We start from the raw sequence: 13,645 nt of genomic DNA on the forward strand, positions 1-13,645 counted from the left end.
AGGATCTAGGACTAGAGATGAGGGCTGGACACATGGCATGGGACATGATGAGACAGACTAGATTAGCATTACCAGCAATACTGATAGGAGTGATAAGTCGGTTCCTATGTTCGGATAGGGCTACACGAGGGTTGGCTGTGTAGCCATATGTATTTTGACATCATTGTATCATGACACTTGTGATTTTAAGATATATATGAGATGATTCATCCTTGCGGCAGCTATATGCATGTGTACCTATGTGATGTTGCTTCTATATGTTTTATGTTGTATGTGATGCTTATGATATGGATGCAAATATGTATATGATGCAATGCAATATTTTTTGTTCTTTTATGTTTTATATGTTATGCCAATGCAAATGTGAATGTATGAAATGTAGATGAATATGATAATGCCAATGTAAAATGTGCTAACATGTGTTGTGTGCAGGATGTGATGCAATTGTGATATCTATAAGTATGTATGAAATGCTTAATATGTGGTAATGCAGGTGCAAACTACATGAAATGCAAATATTTTTGGCATGTCATTATACTCAGTCATGTGATAGCAGGCTGCACAAACTCAAGAAGGATGATGGAAGCCAATCAAGGAAGGGGGATGGAAGATAGAAGATATGAAAATGAAAGAGCTTCTTTTGCGTTATCATCATCGAGCTTTATTATGGAAAAATAGGTTGTGACAATCGAGGCATATGTTCGACCCAGAAAGTCATTGTACCTGTTTGCATGGAGATCAGACAGTTGCAAACAAGGAATGCCCCAGTTCATACTAGACTCATAGCATCCTCATATCCTTGGACAAGTCGTAGTATTACTAAGAGACAATCCACAAACAACAAAAGAAAAATAGGTGACGATACCCCATCCTCGCCTTTTTAGTCAAAGACATCCTGGAGATAAAATATCTAGTCAGAGACATCTCGGAAAAGCTAAAAGACATGTCACCAAAAGATAAAATCAAAAGAAAACCAAGACTCGACACCAACATTCACTGTAGTCCTCAAGTTTAGTGTCTCTTATCACTTGTATAAGTCTATTTGATTGTGGTCACAATGTTTACTTTCACAAAAAAGGATAGATAGCACTAAACCATAATGTTGTTTGAGTCTGTTGAAAGATCTGATTTGTTGAAGCCCATTGTTACTGCTGTGTCTCATCTGAAACTGACTGAATCCTTGACACTGATATGTTATTGTGGAGAAGACAAAACTTTATTGTGGATTGGCGTGGATAGACTGAAGAAAAATGGAAGAAACTATACTCCTCGCAACATGTGATGCTCTCAATTCCACACCCATCACTAGACGTAGGATTTGCCTTAGCCACATATAGGAGCTGATTTATTATGGGTGGAAAGGGGTGAAAAGGAGGGATTATTATGAATGACTAACCAATCTTGGGTAGATCAATAACAAGCCATGATGGGGATGTGTAAAGTTTATTGTGGATGAATAGGTTGTGAGTGTGTGCAAAGTGAAAGGATGAAATGGAATCTTGAAGGAGAGAGGAGCAATGTCTCTACACATGGCATCGGTGACCCGGTTTTCACCATGGTACTTGTCCAAGGTGCCACCGAAGTGGTTTTCACCATTGGACGAAATGTTTTTTGTTTTCCAATTTTTTTTGTGTCACAAGGCGCCTGTTTGCCAGGTTTTCACCAAGTAACGAGTTTTTATGTTTTTATGATTTTTTTTTGTATTTTTTTAATTTTTATGATTTTTTTTGTATTTTTGAATTAGGATACTCTGAAGAGCTATGTGTAAAACTTGAAAAGGTGCATGTTATTGAGAGGATCCTACAAAGGTTCACCCTTTGTGGTTGAGAGCTGATATGCACCGGATCCATAGGCTGTTGTAATGATGTAAGGACCAAGCCAATTTGGTTCGAACTTGCCCTTCTTCTCTTTGATTTGCTGATTATTAGGATTTTCTCTAAGAACTAAGTCACCCACCTCGAATGTGTGAGGCTTTACTTTATGATTGTAGCTGCATTGTTCCTTGACTGAATGATGTGTAGCTCGAGTGACTGTCTTCCTTGATGAAGAAATTGAGATAGAATTACTAGTCTGTGGACTACGTTTTCCCATATGTGTGTCACCTAAAGAAGCTTGGGCATCCTTGATAACAAAGTCCTTCGAGGAAGCTCCATTAAAGGTCCATGATGTATCGCTAGAAGGGAAAGGATGTATGGAGCAAGTGGATGAGTTATGAAGGCTTATGATTGTAAAAAAAAGGAAAATTTTTAAGAGCTGAAAAGAGTACATAGAACTACTTCAAAAACTTAATAAAAAGCAAGAGAGCTACTCATTGCCATGCATAAATCTTTTAATTGTTGAAATATATCTTTTAATTGTTGAAAGAACAAGTTGGATATTCTCCTTTCAAAAAAATTAGTGAACAACTTATAAGACAATGTTTTAATAATTATTTACTAAAAGTTGATAGATAATTTATGAAGTGGGGGAGGAAGTTGCTTTTTCAAAGAATTAAAACTAAAGGAGCTTTTTTCATATCAAAAGTTATACCATCAATTTTTTTCTAAAGTTGATTGACCATGTTAAAAAAAAATGGCGGAAAGACAAAATCAACTTGTCATTATTTTATAAAAGTTGACAATCATTATAGTGTTTATTGGAATTTCTATTTTAATATGATTAAATTTTATAAAGAGAATAATGTTTATAAACTTTTTATAAAGTTTTTGAAACTTTAATTAAGTACAAATTAATAAAGATTAAATAATAATATTAAAGGTTGATAAAATAGATCCCCCAATTCTGTTTAGTGCAGCAATTTGCCAGTTCTATTTTAGTAATTGCAACGTCTTCACCAGTTGTGTTTGGTCATTACGGATCTTCCAGTTTCTACTTTGGATTGTAGTCAAGTTTCTATTGCAAGATTCTATTTTCATAGAACAGTCTAGTGAATGATTTAGTTTTTTTCCAAATTTTGGATTGAGATCAGTTCTTATTAGTTAGTTTATGTTTTTTGTGTAATGTTATCAATATTGTATTAAGTGCGGCTTCTATATATAAGCTGCTATGTTTCCTTTGTAATGGTGTCATTTTTAACAAAATAATAGAAGTGTGAATGTTGTTCATAGAAACAGTTTTTTAAACTAGTGTAAATTGGCTTTATAATATTTCTGCAAGTGTTAATTATTCTTATTTTAGCTGTTATATATTTGTTAATTTCATTTTGGGACTGTTTTACAATTCTTCATGTGAAACACAAAAGTTTTTAAAGGAGGCAAGGATTGCCAAAATATGTTTAAGCCACCCATCTAATTTATAGTTTGGTATTCTTCCTACTTGAATTACATTGATGTAAATTTGTGAATGCCCTTCGAGATGTATCTTATAAAAGCCCATTCTTCTACTTGCCTGCACTCCCATTAGCGTTCCTTGGAATTATGTTTTTTTTTTCCATATTTGTTCTTAACTTGTTGTCAATTAGCCTTTTTTTCAAAATCCTCTCTTCATGGTATCTGATAATCTGATAATGCTCCCTGCACCCACCAACCCTATATTGTATTTGGCTACCCTACCAAAATTTATCTTTACCTAACCCTCATCAGTGGGATTACACTTCATGTCTTTCCTCAAGCCCTTAGATAGGTTAACTTGTTTAGCCTCATAAATAGGGAAAATAATACTTAACTATTAATCATGTAAGTATTTTTATAGTAATCTTTTGAGGAGATTAGAAATTTTAGTAGCAGTTTGACATGTAAACAATACTTTTGACATGTAAACAATACTTTTAAATGAAGCAATGATAGAGGTATAATATAAATAACTATAAGAGAAAAGGAAATCAATATACCTTGTGAAAGTTCCTTGAAGAAAAGCCTAGGTTAACTTGTTTGGCCCCATAAATGGGGGAAAATAATACTTAAATATTAAACATGTAAGTACTTTTATAGTAATCCTTTGAGGAGATTAGAAATTTTAGTATTAGTTTGACATGTAAACAACATTTTTAAATGAAACAATGATAGAGGTATAATATAAATAACTATAAGAGAAAAGAAAATTGATATACCTTGTGAAAGTTCTTTGAAGAAAAGTTTAGTCTCCAAAGAACTACACATTTAATGCATTGTCAAATACATGTATGGTTGTAATAAATTCATAGAGCTTCTGCTTACATTAATTCAATAGAACTATCCCAGAAGGAAGACCTCGTTTCTCACTAATCAATGAAACGTGGGCCCAGTTAGACAATTGTATTGGAATAAAACTATCGTAACCTTGCAAAATTCATCTCATTACATTCTCTATCCTTGCCTCCAATATACAGATTTAAGTAGGCCTAAAAACATATCATAACACGATACTATGGGTCATAAAATGATTTCAAATTACTATAAAGAGTGGTTTTTTCAAAGAAACAAAAATTAAATGAACTTTTGTCATATCAAGACTTATACTTTAAGTTTTTCTAAAATTGATAGACCATATTAAAAAATTGGGTGAAATGAAAAATCAACTTATCATTATATTATAAAAATTAACAAGCACTACCATGTTTATTGGAATAATTTCTAGTTTAATATGGTTGAAAGTAATAACTTAGAGAACAATATTTATAAAATTGATTTTTTTTTGTTGTTAAACTCTTAATTAATAAAAAATCAATAAAGATAAATTATAACTTTAAAGTTTAATAAAATAGATTGTTTATAATTATTATTTTAAGAAAGTAAATATGGTAATTACAAGTATTTAATTTTGTAATGAAATAATGAATGGTTTGACATATATTTTTTTGGAATTTGTGATGTTTATGAATTATAAATATGATATATGTCAATCTACAATATTTAAATTAAAAAAAAAAAATTTCCTTGGTCAAGTCTAGAGATAAGGCCAATTCTATATTTATAAAAATGTCACATATGAACTTACTAGTAATCTATAGACTCTTACTTTTTTTCTTCACTCAATTAACCTTTTTTTCTTCAATATTTTTTGATAGGACTATTGGTATTTGATAAAATATTGGGAGGATTGTCATTATTATCACAAGGGACATATTATACTTGGTCAACCCCTTAAAAATTTGGGGAAATGATTTAAAATGACACTATTTAGTTATATAAATGCATCTGGAAGGATGAACTACATATTTTAAGAATATTTTCTTGTAAACCCCTTAGTTATTAAACTTTAAAAAAACTTAATTATAAAACATGCAATTGTTTTCACAGTCATCATTTGAGGAAATTATTACAAAAAATAATATGTAAACATTTAAGTAGGATTTTGGCATCTAAAAAACCTTGTATAAGAGACAGTGATAGAGATGGAATACAAATAACCATATGAGCATAAAAATATCAATTCATATACCTTACAAAAACCCTTTTAGGAAAACCCTAGTCTCCAAAGTGCTACAAAATCTAATGCATTGTGAAATACATATGGTTACAATAAATTCATATAGCTTCTTCATGCAATACTTCATTGAGATCAATAGTCACATCTATTTGAAATAAATCTAGCAATACAAAATTGATAACATTGCATTACATCATCTATCTTGCGCCTCTAATGCATAGGCTAAAGAAGACCAAAAAATCTACCACAACACAATACTAGAGTCCTAAATTAGTATCAAAATACTTTGATAATAATTATCATGCCACTCACATGTGTAGAGTCATCATAGAAAATAAAATAAATAATGTACAAGAATCTTTGAGCTCAATTATTCAACTTGGAATAAGTAATGTTGCATCACTGCAGATGTGTACCAATTACCTCTTACATAATGACTAAAATAAAGGATTCTCCAATAACTGTAAAAATGATCTTTCTCATTTAACTCCATATTCAATACCCTCTTGCAATAATAACAAATCTCTACCCTCAAATGGGCATCCAATTTTCCTACTCCATAATTTTTGGAGTTGCACGCATAATTATTTTTTCTTGTCCAAGATCACACTTTGAATTTCATGCATAAACGTAAATGCATATGCATAAGTATATCTCCTGTAAAATAATATCTAATGTCTACCTTATACTCAAAATAATATCTAAAATAGTGACAAATCCTATTGCTAATATATCTATGTAAACACACCTCAAAACTAGATAAATGCATTACATGCAAACTTACTACCCACATATCTAATTGCAAGTTCTTGTATATTCACTCTCCTAAACAAAGTCTACTCTATAAGTAATAAACATGTAGACATGTAATATAACTTAGAGTTATTTTTATCATATTTTAATGAGACATTACCTCCCTATAATTCCCATTGCATGGGAAATGTCTTGTCTAGAACTACCCATTATAGCATTTAATGTTCCACCAACAACACTCAAATAAAGGATGTAGCTCATATCCTCTATATCATCTAGCCTTGAAAGATTATCTAGTAACTCTAAAGTTGTAAATATTTTGCAAAAGATATCTTGCAAACAAAAACATATGCTTCCATAACACTAATATGTGTTCTAGTTGTGACAAGGTCTACACCTTCAAAAACTCTAAATAAAAAAAATGTAAACATCTAATCATTCAACCAAAAAGTCAAACACAATTGCTATATATGTAAGCCTCTAAAGCCACAGAAAATAAAACTAGCAACTATTCCCACTAAAAAGAAATATGACCATAGTGACTTAAACCATTGCTTGTAGAACTTAAAAAATTATTTAAACTTTTAGATACCCTCAAAATGAACAATCCATTTCTAACTCATATAATTAATTTTAAAAAATTAATTAATTATTTTTTATTTATCTCTTTTTCACATTATGTCATTGATTAAATATTTATTACTAAACTATTAGGGGAAAAGCACTAGTAGTGGATATAGCTAACTTTGCACAACTAGAACTCTTAAGTCGTACATCGGATTTCAACAAAAAATTTTGGTTGTCTTCATATGCGACTTAATTTCTTATAACTAAGGTTCTAGCTTCTAGGTAGTAGTGATGCATGGTGTGGAATTCGTTATGTGTGAAAGGGTCAAAAAGTGGTCATTTCAAAGTGTCCCCTGATACATAATGGACTTTATGCCAATAGTTGTTCACTAGACCGCCCATATAATTTTTTTAAATGTCCAATTACAAATATTAAAAATATCTAATTAAAAAATAACTAACCCCTAATTCTAAGTGTTTATCTATATGGGCCCGCTAACATTTTTCACTTTAATGTTATTAGTGTATGGCCATCGAATTGGTGGCACACACTTTTATGTCCACCCTCGACCGCATACATAGCTTGGCTATCATGCATCTCAAATATTAACTGAGCCCTAAAAACACCTCATTTTGGTAAATTTGGGGATTATTTTTCCTGCTATTTTCCTCCTACCATAACTATGCAACGAACTTCGCTTCCTCACCACCTTCGGTCGAGAACCCTAAATGCTCGTGCATCCTTCCTCACAATTTTCATGTTCAATGACAGATTTAAGCTCCTTTATACCTGCATTTTTCTTTTGTTTTTCATCATTTCTGTTAATGGTGTTGAGGGTTTCATTTCAAATATCTCTCTCATTTTATAATGCATAAAATCATTACACAGAAATAAAAAAGGATAGATTAATGTCTGATTTTATTTGAAACCCCTAATTTTAATCATGAAATATAATGGGATTCCTGATATGGCATTGAGGGTTTCATTTCAATAGTATCTTTCACTTTATAATTCAAAAATCATTACACAGAATGTGAAAAAGATAGATTATTGTATGCTTTTATTTGAAATCTTTGTTTTTTATCATGAAATTTAATAAGAATATTGTTATGGCATTGAGGGTTTCATTTCAATGATGTCTCTTACTTTATATTTCAAAAATCATTACACAGAATGCGAAAAAGATATATTATTATCTGCTTTTATTCGAAACCCCTGATTTTTAATCATAAAATTTAATGGGTATAGTGTTATTGTTGTCATTTCTGAATTAGTAGTACACCTATTATTGTCTCCATTTATAATGTGAAATTAATTACACCTATTTTATTAAATCCGCATCAATGATATGATTTCAAGTAAGGTTTAAATATGTAGAGTTACCATCACAATATTTTGACCTCTATTTAATCATCATTTCTGTCGATGTTCTTGAGGGTTTAATTTCAATCCCATCTCTCACATTATAATGTGAAAATCAATATAGAAATGTGAAAATTTTAATTATTGTCCACTTTAATTTGAAACCCTAGATTTTTAATCATGAATTTAATGGGTATATTGGTATTGTCTCTATTTCTTATTAGCATGTACACCTATTGCAGTCTCCATTTATAATGTGAAATACAGTACACCTATTTTCTCAAATTCGCATGAATGATGTGATTTCATCTAGGGTTATAGGTGAAATTTTGTACACCTATTATAGTCATATGTGTTTATTGTTTTCTTAGTTCATTGTCTATGTTTTAGTCATATATGTTTCCATCATATATGTTTATTGTTTTCTCAGTTTATTGTATATGTTTCAATCATATATGTTTATTATTTTTTCAATTTATTGTCTATGTATCGGTCATATGTTTATTGTTTTCTCAGTATATTGTTTATTTTTCAATCATATATGTTTACTATTCTCTCATTTTATTGTCTATGGTTTAGTCATATATGTTTATTGTTTTCTCGGTTTATTGTCTATGTATCAGTCATATGTTTATTGTTTTCTTAGTTTATTCAATCATATATGTTTATTATTTTTTTCATTTTATTGTCTATGTTTAAATTATATATGTTTATTGTCTATGTTTTAGTCATATATATTTGTTGTTTTCTCAATTTATTGTCTATGTTTTAGTTATATATGTGTGTGTACATATGCATACCATAAATGTGTATGCATATGCATACATTTGAGTAAAGAAGAGAATAAATGTATACATATGAATGCATACACCTGCATATGAATATGCATACATTTACTAATTTCAGTAAAAAAGACAACAAACATATGCCCCAAATTTGCCAAAAAGAAATGTTTTTAGGGCTTAGTTAATATTTGAAATGTGTACCAGCCAAGCTATGTACATGGCCAATGGTGGACATAAAAGGGTGGTCACATAATTAAATGACCACACTTCTAACATTAAAGTGAAAAATTTGAGTAGCTCCATTTGAATAAACACTTAGAATTAGGTGTTATTTAATTTTGTAATTGGATATTTTTAAAATTATTTTTGGTGTATACATGTGTACATACATACACCCTTGTGTGTGTGTGCGTGCGTGCACACACGTGCGTGTGTATATATGTATACATATAGTCATGATACATTGTATGTTACATTGAAGTCCTAATCCATCCAAACAAACATAAAATAAAATATGACACCAAATTTATTGAATCCATCATAGAAATTAGACATAAATTGCAGATGCAAGTATGAATTGACCAATTATTTTCCACATATATTCAAATTTAAATTCAACTTCCATAAATTAATGCATTCATTTTCCACATCCAAATAATTTAATATAGGATAATTTTCATGGTCATTTTCATTACAAATTCTTCTCTATTTTTATTCAATAATCCTTTGTAATATTCAGAGCTTAGGTATGCAACTATTGTATGTGGATATCTTCATGTTTTCCTAAATCAATATACTATTAGCACTCCATATATTTTTTTTAGTGAACTATATGTATGTATGTATGTATATGCATATGCAAATGCATATGGATATAGATTTCTCAGCACAGATATGTATGAATTTATGTAAGGATTCAATTACATGCAATATTTTAAGGATTGTTTCATGTGGGAACATTACTACCCCTGGTTATTACATTTTTTTTGAAGGCATGTGAGAGTGTTGAGAGCTGAACCAAGTGGATGATTGAGCCTTCCATGTAATTATGTTTGTTAACACACTTAATAGTTATAGGAGATTTTTCTCTATAAGCTTTAGTATTTTTGAATTTTGTGATTTTATTTTGCTCATAAATTTTTTCTTATAATATAATTATATGATACATTTATGCATTAAGGACTTCTCCAAAATATAGAGAAGACAACAAGCCTTTACAATAGGTAAAGTCTTTATGACTATACTTCAAGGCAATGACCTAGTAGACAATGTTTTTTGTGTTTATGTATTTATGTTTGTTCTTTTATTAACTAAAATGCTTAGATGTTCTCTTCTTTACTGAAATGTATTTATGTTTTTTCTCTTCTTTAGTCAAATGTATAAATGTATGCATATATATACATATGTCTAAATATCATATGAATATATATACATATGTATGAATATCATATGCATACATATGCATGCATATGTATATTAAATATCTATGTTTGTTCTCTTCTTTATTGAAATGTATATCTCTTCTTTAGTCAAATGTATAATTGTATACACAGGCATATGCATTCATGTAATTTTTTTTTCTCTTCTTTACATAAATGTATTTATGTTCTCTTCTTTACTGAAATGCATTTATGTTCTCTTCTTTACTGAAATGTATTTATGTTTGTTCTTTTATTTACCCAAATGTATAAATGTTTATTTTTTTACTCAATAGTATAAATATACGCATGTGTGTGTGTGTATGTGCATATATACATATGTATGCATATAAATATGTATGTAAGGAAGTTAAGTAGTAGAACAACTTCCTATAGTAACCTTGAGAGGAGGGTAATGCAAAATTTTTTATAGATCATTACAACAATTAAATAAACTTAATAGAAATAAACATAATATCAAGCATACCACAACACAATGATTTACGTGGGGAAAACCTTTTCAGGAGAAAAACCCCACACTCCAAAAGTAGCTCAATAAATTATTCAGCAATCAATAAAAGATTACAATATATTTATAGAGCAAGCTCTTCATAGAAGTACCACTAATCAAAGATTTGGAGGTGACTCAATAGCCATAAGAGTCTCTTACACACAACCTCTATCTCACGCACCTCATAAATAGGAGATACAATACAAGAAATCGTCAAATGATATTACAAAACCATGGGCTAAAACCACCCAATAAAGTAGAGCCTTCCTTATCTCCATTCTAGATGCCCTATGACGTGTCAAAACACACATCAACATATGTACCTCCCTTTTACAACTAATTTATGTGTCTGATGCATTTTATATTTCCTATTTCAAGTGTCCAAACTTCCAAAGGCCATAACTTGTGAATCGAGTGTCTGATTGACGAACCATTTGATGCGCCAAAAAGCTCGCAAAGTGCTCTATCACCTCAAACCTGCTACATAGTTATGCCCAATTTTAAAGGAATTTAAAGGCTCTAAAGTCCTCAAAATTAAATTTAAAACGTTCATCGCATCCTCAAAAAATGGAAACTTTAATATCTTCAAAAATATCTATGATCTCACAACGAAAAATTTACCGGCATGCTTATCTAGCCAATGTAAAGCTTTGGGGAGAATTTTGCACCATTTCGTGCTCAAACAAAAACTTACTATAAATAGTAACCTCATGTAAATGCAAGGTTGAGACACCATTTTCCCAACATTCTTCCACTTGTCTAACAACTTGCAAGAGCAAAGGGAGTATTAACACAATAAATTAATTGTCAGGGGCCATGAGGCCCATAGACTCCAAACACCATCTAAAATTATTTGTGTTCACAACCTTAGTTAAAGAATCTGCAACATTCATCAAAGTCTTTACCTTAACCAGCTTCACCCTACCATCTTCGACAATATCTCTAACAAAATGATATTGAATGTCAATTTGTTTGGTCTAAGCATGAAATGTTGGATTCTTAGCTAGGCAAAGTGCACTTTGACTGCCACAATAAACAATCATTGCACCTTGTTTTATTCCAATATCTAAACATAGTCTTTTAAGCCAAATGGATTCTTTACAAGCTTGAGTAGCTACCATATACTCTTCCATAGCAGACAAAATAACCACATCTAAATGCTTACTCATCCAGCTAATTGTACCACCAAATAAAATAAACACATAAGCACTGGTAGATCTTTTGAGCTATCAATATCACCTACCCAATTTGAATCCACATAACCATGAATATAAAGGGAAACCATGTTCCCAACCAAATTATCATGATAACACAAAAAATACTCTAAGGTACCCTTCAAATATCTAAAGACTCTTTTGACTATATCCAATGAACTCTACCAAGATTAGACATATATTTGGAAAGAACTCCCACTGCTTGGGCAATGTTTATTCTAGTACAAACCATAGCATACATCAAACTTCCAACTGCACTCTAGTAACACACTATGGTCATGTCTTCCATCTCTAATGGAGATGTAGGACAATCTGAAATAGACAATTTTGTTCCAATTGTAAAGGGAACACACAATGGTCTATAGTCCTGCATGTTGAACCTCCATAAAACTGAATTCACATACTTACTATGGCCTAGCCATGGCTTTCTGTTCACTCTATCTCTTCTAATTTCCATCCCAAGAATGTGTTTTTTTGCACCAATATCTTTCATTTCAAATTTAGTAGCAAGCTGAGACTTTAGTTCTTGAAATCATACCTTTCCCTTTACCTATGAATAATATATCATCAACAAAAAATGCAATGTACAAAAAATGATCACCATTAGATTTATAATAAACACAATGATATGATTTAGAACATTCAAATCCCAAACTCAATACATATGTATCAAATTTCTAGTATCACGTCCTAGGACTTTGTTTGAGGCCATACAAAGATTTCTTCAATTTACAGACCAGATTACTTTTACCTTTTACTGCAAAGTGCTCTGGCTGTGTCATATAAATATCCTCCTCCAAATCACCATGAAGGAAAGCAATTTTCACATCCATTTTCTCAGCTTCTAAATCATAAACAACAACAATAGAAAGTAAAACTCTCATGGATATCATTTTTGCAACAAGAGAAAATATCTCACCATAATCAACACCCTCAACCTAAGAGTAGCCTTTTGCAACCATCCATTCTTTATTCTTCTCCATGCTTCCATTTGAACCAATCTTTTTCTTGAACACCCATTTACTACCAACAAATTTCCATCCTTCAGGCAACAGTACAAGATCCCATGTATCATTCTTTTTCCAAGAAGCTATTTCTTCTTCCATTGCAATATTTCAGGATTCTGCATCATTCATACCTAATGCCTCTTCTACAAATCTATGTTCATCCACATTAGTACATAAAGTAAAAATACATCTCCAATCATTAGGTGAATACCTTTCAGGTGGTTGTCTACATCTTGTAGACCTTTGAACAAGATGAATTGGAAGTTCTTCCTCCTCTTCTAAAGATTAAGAGCTAGATGAGCTCTCCTCAACTCTTTCAGGCGTAGAAGGGAATTGAATCACATCTTCCTGTTTAGTCTGTTATGGCTGCAATATAACAAAAGGAAACTTAATTTCTCTGAAGATAACACTTCTATTATGAATTACCTTTTGTGCAATAGGGTCTCAAAGCTTGTATCCTTTCAAACCATAATTGTAACTGATGAAGATACATTTCATATCCTTGTTCTCCAGCTTTGTTTGCTTCTCCTTTGACACATGTACATATGCCTCACAACGAAAAACTCTAAGATGTCTCAATGAAGGCTTGTGACTTGACCATGCTTCCATACACATTTTATCAACAAGAGTTGATGTAGGAAACCTGTTAATTAGGTAGTAAGCAATGGCAACAACTTCAAC

This window comes from Cryptomeria japonica, chromosome 6 (genome assembly GCF_030272615.1).
Source record: "Cryptomeria japonica chromosome 6, Sugi_1.0, whole genome shotgun sequence".
Lineage (NCBI taxonomy): Eukaryota > Viridiplantae > Streptophyta > Pinopsida > Cupressales > Cupressaceae > Cryptomeria > Cryptomeria japonica.